Raw genomic sequence first — 9,837 nt, 5'->3', positions numbered from 1 at the left:
TATAGTCTGGCTATGCTCCATCTTCATCACACAAAATACTCAAATCATGCACAACCCCGATGACAATCCAAGCAATTGTTTCATACTTTTGATGTTCTCAAACTTTTTCAACTTTCACTCTATACATGAGCGTGAGCCATGGATATAGCACTATAGGTGGAATAGAAGGTGGTTGTGGAGAAGAAAAAAAGGAGATAGCCTCACATCAACTAGGCATATCAACGGGCTATGGAGATGCCCATCAATAGATATCAATGTGAGTGAGTAGGGATTGCCATGCAATGGATGCACTAGAGCTATAAGTTTATGAAATCTCAAAAAGAAAACGAAGTGGGTGTGCATCCAACTTGCTTTCTCATGAAGACCTAGGGCATTTTGAGGAAGCCCATCGTTAGAATATACAAGCCAAGTTCTATAATGAAAGATTCCCACTAGTATATGAAAGTGACAACATATGAGACTCTCTATCATGAAGATCATGGTGCTACTTTGAAGCACAAGTGTGGCAAAAAGATAGTAGCATTGTCCCTTCTCTCTTTTTCTCTCATTTTTTGGGCCTTCTCTTTTTTTATTTGGCCTTTCTCTTTTTTCTCACAAGGGACAATGCTCTAATAATGAAGATCATCACACTTTTATTTACTTACAACTCGATACTAGACCAAAATATGACTCAATGTGAATACCTCCGGCAGTGTACTAGGATGTGCAATGAATCAAGAGCGACATGTATAAAAAAATATGTTGAACGGTGGCTTTGCCACAAATACGATCTTAACTACATGATCATGCATAGCAATATGACAATGATGGAGCGTGTCATAAAAAATGGAACGGTAGATTATGGTGGAATGGCTATGAAAATGCCATAATAGGTAGGTATGGTGGCTATTTTGAGGAAGGTAAATGGTGCGTTTATGGTACCGGTGAAAGTTGCGCGGTACTAGAGAGGCTAGCAATGGCGGAAAGGTGAGAGTGTGTATAATCCATGGACTCAACATTAGTCATAAAGAACTCACATACTTATTGCAAAAATCTATTAGTCATCAAAACAAAGTACTATGCGCATGCTCCTAGGGGGATAGATTGGTAGGAAAAGACCATCGCTCGTCCCCGACCGCCACTCATAAGGAAGACAATCAAAAAATATCTCATGCTCCAACTTCGTTACATAACGGTTCACCATACGTGCATGCTACGGGACTCACAAAATTTAACACAAGTATTTCTCAAATTCACAACTACTTACTAGCATGACTCTAATATCACCATCTTCATATCTCAAAACAATCATAAGGAATCAAACTTCTCATAGTATTCAATGCACTTTATATGAATGTTTTTATTATATCCCTCTTGGATGCCTATCATATTAGGACTAATTTTAGAGAGAAGTGCATATTTCAACCCCGAACTCTTGCCCTAGTCTAATTTACAACCCCGAACTTCAATACCATCTAAATTACAACCCCCAACTCTCAAAACTAGTCAGAATTCAACCCTTCTCTCCCTGTTGACCGGTTTTGACCTAGTTGACCTGGTTTTGACCCGTTGACTAGTCAACAGTAAATTTTTAAAAATAAAAATATAAAAATCACAAATAATTTATTTTTTTCACAAGGTGAACAGTAAACTTTAAAAATTAAAAAAATTGAAAAAGTAATTTTGATTTTTTCACCGTCTGAACAGTAAATTCAAAAAACAAAAAAACTAAAAAAAGAATATTTTTTGCATGGAAGATGTATCAATGTGTGAGGTCCGTGCCAATTTTCATCGTGTTCGGACATCTGAGTAGCTCTCAGCCAAAAAAACAAAATCAGCCCGAACAGTGCACAACAGTTAACTGTTTCACAGACTCCACATTTGTCTTTTTTCTGAGAGCTACTCAAAAGTCCAAACAAGCTAAAAAATTGTAACTTAAAAAAATACTATTCACCATGTGAAAAAAAATAAGAAATAGATTTATTTTTTAATTTACTGTTCACCTAGTCAACGGGTCAAAACCGGTCAACTTGGTCAAAACCGGTCAAGAGGTAGTGAAGGGTTGAATCCTGACCGGTTTTGAGAATTGGGGGTTGTAATTTAGACGGTATTGAAGTTCGGGGTTATAAATTAGACTAGGGCAAGAGTTCGGGGTTGAAATATGTACTTCTCTCCTAATTTTATAACCACAACAAATTACCATGCTGTTTTTAAAGACTCTCAAAATAATATAAGTGAGGTACGAGAGTTCATCAATTTCTATAAAATAAAACTACGGCCATGCTCTAAAAAGATATAAGTGAAGCACTAGAGCAAAAGTGCCTAGCTCAAAAGATATAAGTGAAGCACATAGAGTATTCTAATAAATCACGATTCATGCGTGTCTCTCTCAAAAGGTGTGAACAGCAAGTATGATTGTGGCAAATTAAAAGAAAAGACTCAAATCATACAAGACGCTCCAAGCAAAACACATATCATGTGGTGAATAAAAATATAGTCGCAAGTAAAGTTACCGATAGATGAAGACGAAAGAGGGGATGCCTTCCCGAGGCATCCCCAAGCTTAGGCTCTTGTCATCCTTGAATATTACTTTGGGGTACCTTGGACATCCCCAATCTTAGGCTCTTTCCACTCCTTATTCCATAGTCCATCAAATCCTTACCCAAAACATGAAAACTTCACAACACAAAACTTCAACAGAAAATCTCATAAGCTCCGTTAGTATAGGAAAATAAATCACCACTTTTGGTACTCTTGTGAACTCATTCTTTCTTTATATTGGTGTAATATCTACTGTATTCCAACTTTTCCATGGTTCATACCCCCCGATACTAGCCATATATTCATCAAAATAAGCAAACAACACGCGAAAAATAGAATCTGTCAAAAACAGAACAGTCTGTAGCAATCGGAAGACATCGAATACTTCTGTAACTCCAAAAATCCTAAGAAATTACGAGTCCTAGGCAATTTATTTATTAATCCACTGCAAAGAGAATCAGTATTTTATCGCGCTTATTTTAAAAACAAAAACTAATCTCCTGGGCCCAACAGTTCATATTTTTTAGCAGGATCAAATCAACTATCACCGTAAGCTATCCCAAAGGTCTTACTTGGCACATCTAACCAGAGGCTAGATGAATTATTTAAAGCAAAACAGGACCTAAAAAGAAAAAAGAAAAATAAAATTGGGTTGCCTCCCAACAAGCGCTATCGTTTAACGCCCTTAGCTAGCATAAAACACGAATAGATCTAAGTGTAATCGTAATAATGATAGGGAAAATCTCAAAAACTCATCTCATACTCCCTTCGTTCAGTAGCAAGTTTACTTTGTGGCAAGAAAAAGTAATAAAATAGCTATATTTAATAGGGTAAGAATCGCCAAGCTCGATCTCGGGAGGAATTGGTTCCTCATTTGGCCCTTCATATTTTATGACCAACTCATCATTATAAGCATTCTTTTGGCAAAAAGTCACGAGCTTGTGTCCAAGAGAGAAACCCAACCCGTTGTTTTGTGTAGCAAAATCATCATTAAGCTCATAAATCTTATCAATTAAAACATCGGTAGGGACCCTCTTTCTTAAATTTTTGTTATAAGCAACATGATCTACGGACTGTAGATGCATTATGTCCTCTCGATTAAAAAGAATTACCTCTATGGGAGGACAACCACCATGTACTTTGTAATGAGCAAAAATTTCACTAGCTTCTTTCATAATAAATCTAAATTCATGAGCTAGGAATATAGTGGCAGCGCGCTTCACAGAAGAATGCTCAATATTAGAAAACTCTAGAAAAATCCTTTGTATGGATGGATGCATGTGAATAAATTGTCTTTCAAGTTCAACAACAAGCAAAGATATAGCATCCGCAAGACTACTAGTGTTATGGAGGATAGATCCGCCCATAGTGAGGAGTGCACCAGAACAAGTAAAGAAATTTTGAATAACCCCCTTTCCAATAATATTTCCGCTATCTATGCGGAATTTCTTACCGTGCAAGATGGTAGTTTGTTCATGTGGACCAGATTAGCAAAAGCATCAAAGTTTCCCCCATCCTTACTACTATACTTTTCAGCGATAACCTCCCCAGTTTCAGACATGGTGGCAACTGGCAAACGAGAAAATGAAGAAGATGAAGGAAAAAAGGGCGAAGAAAAGGCGAATCTTTTCGAAAACCATTTTAGAAGCGGGTAGAGAGGAAAACGAGAGGTGAATGGCAAATAATGTAATGCGAGGGATGAGAGTTTACGATGGGTACTTGGTGTGTCTTGGCTTGGCGTAGATCTCCCCGGCAACGGCGCCATAAATTCTTCTTGCTACCTCTTGAGCTTGCGTTGGTTTTTTCCTTGAAGAGGAAAGGGTGATGCAGCAAAGTAGAGTAAGTATTTCCCTCAACTTTTGAGAACCAAGGTATCAATCCAGTAGGAGACAACGCAACAAGCCACCAAATACCTGCACAAACAAACACCAACTTGCACCCAACGCGACAAAGGGCTTGTCAATCCCTTCACGGTTATTAGCAAAGTGAGATCTGATATAGATGGATAAACGGTAAAGTAATATTTTTGGTATTTTTTATAGATCTGAAAGTAAAAGATTGCAAACAAAGTAAATCGGAAACTAAAATTGTAGATCAGAAAATTATAAGATGGAAAAAAAGAAGATTATATGATGGAAAATAGACCTGGGGGCCATAGGTTTCACTAGAGGCTTCTCTTAAGATAGAAAATATTACGGTGGCTGAACAAATTACTGCCAAGCAATTGATAGAAAAGCACAAAGTTATGATGATATCTAAGGTAATGATCATGAATATAGGCATCACGTCTATGTCAAGTAGACCGAAACGATTCTACATCTACTACTATTACTCCACACATCGACCGACTCCTGCCTGCATCTAGAGTATTAAGTTCTTAAGAATAGAGTAACGCATTAAGTAAGATGACATGATGTAGCGGAATTAACTCAAGCAATATGATGAAAACCCCATCTTGTTATTCTCGATGGCAACAATACAATACGTGTCGGTTCCCCTTCTGTCACTAGGATCGAGCACCACAAGATTGAACCCAAAGCTAAGCGCTTCTCCCATTTTAAGAAAAACCAATCTAGTTGGCCAAACCAAACCGATAATTCGAAGAGACTTGCAAAGATATCAAATCATGCATATAAGAATTCAGAAGAGATTCAAATAATATTCATAGATAAGCTAATCATAAATCCACAATTCATCAGATCTCGGCAAACACACCGCAAAAAAGTATTACATCGAATAGATGTCCAAAAACATCGAGGAGAACATGTTATTGAGAATAAAAGAGAGAGAGAAGAAGCCATCTAGCTACTAGCTATGGACCCGTAGGTCTATGGTAAACTACTCACGCTTCATTGGAGAGGCAATGTTGTTGATGTAGAAGCCCTCCGTGATCGAATCCCCCTCTGGCAGAACACCGGAAAAGGCCCCTAGATGGGATCTCACGGGTACAAAAGGTTGCGGCGGTGGAAAAGTGGTTTCGTGGCTCCCCTGGAAGGTTTTGGGGTATTTGAGAATATATATGCAGAATAAATAGGTCGGTGGAGTCACGAGGGACCCACAAGGGTGGGGGGCACGCCCTACCCCCTGGACGCGCCCTCCGTCCTTGTGGTCGCCTCGTGGCTTTCCTGACATGCACTCCAAGCCCCCAGGATGTCTTCTGGTCCAAGAAAAATAATCGTGTAAGTTTCATTCCGTTTGGACTCCATTTGATATTCCTTTTCTACGAAACTCTAAAACAAGGAATAAAATAGAAACTGGCACTGGGCTCTAGGTTAATAGGTTAGTCCCAAAAATCATATAAAATAGCATATTAATGCACATAAAACATCCAAAACAGATAATATAATAGCATGGAACAATAAAAAATTATAGATACATTGGAGACGTATCAGAAGATATCAAGTATTTCATTTTTCTTAAGAGGATGATCAGGCAAAGCATTAAGCAATTGGATAAGCCTCCCCCAAGCTTGTGGGAGACTCTCTTCTTCAATTTGCGCAAAGTTAAATATTTCCTCTAAGACAACTTGTTTTTTATGAGAAGGAAAATATTTTTCAGAGAAGTAATAAATCATATCCTCGGGGCTACGCACACAACCAGGAGCAAGAGTATTGCACCATATTTTAGCATCACCCTTTAATGAGAACAAAAATAATTTTATAATATAATAATAGCGAATCTTCTCATCTTGAGCAAAAAGGGTGGCTATGTCATTCAGCTTTGTAAGATGTGCCACAACTATTTCGTTTTCATAGCCATGGAAAGGATCAGATTCAACCAAAGTAATTAACTTTGGGTGACAGAGAATTCATAATCCTTATCATCATCAAAGATAGGTGAAGTAGCAAACTTAGGATCACATTTCATTCTAGCATTCAAGGATTTTTCTTTCAGTTTGCATAATAACTTCTTAAGATCATCTCTATCATTGCAAGCAAGAAAGTCTCTAGTTTTATCCTCATCCATAACATAACCTTTCGGTATCTTAGGCAATTCATATATAGGAGAACTACATTTAGTAGGTGTTTCAAGATCTTCAGTTTCAAACTCCTCATCAATTTCAGCATTCTCAAAAGCTTTAGTTCTAGCAATTTGTTCATCAAGAAATTCACCTATTGGCACATTATCATCAAGCAAGGTACTAGCATCATCATGAGTATCATTCATAGCGGAAGTAGCATCATAAATAACTTGCGACATATCATGATTAATAGCATGTGGTGGTGTTGCAAGTCTACTTATAACAGAATGTGAATCAAGTGCAGAGCTAGACGACAGTTCCTTACCTCCCCTCATATTAGAGGGATTTTTTTGCCTTCGCATCCTTCAGATTCTTCATATTGATAATTTGATAATAATCCCAAGTGATTCAACAAATATAGATATGCTCCCGACAACGGCGCTAGAAAAAGGTCTTGATAACCTACAAGTATAGGGGATCGCAATAGTTTTGAGGGTAGAGTATTCAACCCAAATTTATTGATTCGACACAAGGGAAGCCAAAGAATATTTGCAAGTATTAGCAGCTGAGTTGTCAATTCAACCACACCTGGAGATTTATTATCTGCAGCAAAGTGATCAGTAGCAAAGTAGTATGATAGTTTTGATAGTAGTAGCAACAACAACAACAGTAACGGTAGCAGTGATAGCAATGATTTTGTAGCAAGTGCAATAGTAACAATAGCAGTAGTAACTTAGCAAGAACAATTATAAGAGAAATTCGTAGGCATTGGATTGGTGAATTCATTGGATGATATTCATCATATAATATTCATAACCTAGGGCGATACGACACTATCTCCAGTTCATAAATATAATGTAGGCATGTATTCCATAAATAGTCATAAATGCTTATGGAAAGAACTTGCATGACATCTTTTGTCCTACCCTCCCGTGGCGGCGGGGACCTATTGGAAACTAAGGGATATTAAGGCCTCCTTTTAATAGAGAACCGGAACAAAGCATTAGCACATAGTGAATACATGAACTCCTCAAACTACGGTCATCAACCGGAAGTGCCCCGACTTCTGTCACTCCGGGTTTGTCGGATCATAACACATAGTAGGTGACTATAAGTTGCAAGATCGGATCTAGAACATACATATAATGGTGATAACATAAACAGTTCGGATCTAAAATCATGGCACCCGGGCCCAAAATGACAAGCATTAAGCATGGCAAAGTCATAGCAACATCAATCTCAGAACATAATGGATACTAGGGATCAAGCCCTAACAAAACTAACTTGATTACATGATGAATATCATCCAACTCCTCACCGACCAGTGAGCCTACGAAGGAATTACTCACTCCCGGTGGGGAGCATCATGGAATTGGCGATGGATAGGGGTTGGTGATGACGAAGATCGAAGACCCCCCCCCCCCTCCGGAGCCCCAACTGGACTCCAGATCTGGCCTCCCGATGAAGAACAGTAGGTGGCGGTGGCCCCGTCTCGTGAAACGCAATAATTCTTTCTACTTGATTTTTTTCTCCAAATATGTGATTTTATAGTATCAGGGTTGGAGTCTACGGGGCCACCAGGTGGAGACAACCCACCTGGGTGCGCCTGGAGGGGGTGTGCCCTGGTGGGTTGTGCCCACCCAGGTGCCCCCTTCCAGTGGTTCTTGGCTCCAGAAATTCATATTTATTGTATAAAAAATCCTCACAAAGTTTCGTCCAATCCGAGAACTTTTATTTCTGCACAAAAAACAACACCATGGTAGTTCTGCTGAAAACATCGTCAGACCGGGTTTCATTCAAATCAAGCAAATTAGAGTCCAAAACAAAAGGAAAAGCGTTAGGAAAAGTAGAAACGGCGGAGGCATATCACTCATGTACATGGAGAGGTAGCGGACGGTAGCAATGGTGTCCTGTTCATCGCCAGCCAACCGGCTGGGTCAGAACGGAGAAACTATGTCGTGTTCATCGGAGGCAACGTAATGCATCATGTTCATCGGGAGCCAACCCACTTGGATGGAACAACCAAAATGAGGCTTGGCATACTGTATAACGGAGGAAACATCCTTCTGTTTGACCGCCTAGGATCGAAACGGGATCCTGTTCATCAGGAAGGGTCTGGCGTACCACAAAACGGAGGAAACAGACTTCTGTTGGAGTGTGGACGGTCGAAACGGGGTCCTATTGATCGGGAGGGGTGTGGCATACCGCAAAACAAAGGAAACAGACTTCTGTTGGAGCGCCTACCGTCAAAACGGGGTCCTGTTCATCGGGAGTGGTGTGGTGTACATCAAAACGAGACTCCACGGGCTACTGTTCATCCACCGTCAACTGCCTCTCGCTCCAGCCTCCACGGGGTACTGTTCATCCACCGTCGTCCTCCGGCCTCCACCGACTACTGTTCATGGAGCCTCCATGGTGTCCTGTTCATCCATCCCCAACTGGCTGGGGTGTGTCAGCCTCCTTGTGATCCTGTTCATCCAACAACAATGGCCTACTACCACGGGGTCCTGTTCATCCAACCCCCACTAGGAATTGTTCATCCATAGCCAACCAACCGGCTCGACTCACCACGTCTCGACTCGTTCTACGTACCGTGAGCATGGTAGCAAGGGTCACTGTTCATCAAGAGGCAACCCAACACCGGCTGGCTATGTCTCACATGGGGCCTCGATCGGCTTCAGTAAGCAGCAACAGTGCTCGATCGCTCGGGTTCAGTTAGTAGCAACAACGAAGGAATCGCTTGGGTTCAGTCAGTAGCGAATTAATCAGTTGGGTTCAGTTAACAACCAAGGGATCGATCGCTCGGGTTTAGTAACGTAGATAGTGTGATCGCTCGAGTTCAGTTAGACAAAATCTCGCACACACGCGCGCACACGAGAGAAACACGCAAACCACAGTGCATCGCTCGGCCCCGACCACCCACCGTAATCGGGAACTCCCCGATATTTTCCTCGCCCTCGCTTCTACCATGATTTTTTCTGTCATGGACGACCCAAAGAATGTCATGCGGGTGCGTCTCCGGCCCGCCCAGGAGGAAAAGCCCTTTTTCTATCATAATTTTTTGTCATAGAAGTAGGATCCCACCACATCTATGATGATACGTGTTTTTGTCACAATTATCGTCATAGAAGTGTCATAAGCATGACAAAAAATTCGTTCGGGCCAAAATGTCACGGATGTGTCTTTTTTTGTAGTGTATGCTTGTCCTTGTGAAGGATGTACTCCTAATACTTATGTATAACCCCATTTTCCTTTCCATTGGTCTGTTTAACCTTTTTTATAATTTATATGATCTAAGCAGTAGTTGTTCCTTGCTTATGTAAACACCTTGGTGTACGACTCTCTCAGTAAGACCT

The sequence above is a fragment of the Triticum dicoccoides genome, chromosome 1A (assembly GCF_002162155.2).
Source record: "Triticum dicoccoides isolate Atlit2015 ecotype Zavitan chromosome 1A, WEW_v2.0, whole genome shotgun sequence".
NCBI classification, from domain to species: domain Eukaryota; kingdom Viridiplantae; phylum Streptophyta; class Magnoliopsida; order Poales; family Poaceae; genus Triticum; species Triticum dicoccoides.
Note: the sequence above shows the minus strand (reverse complement) of the source record.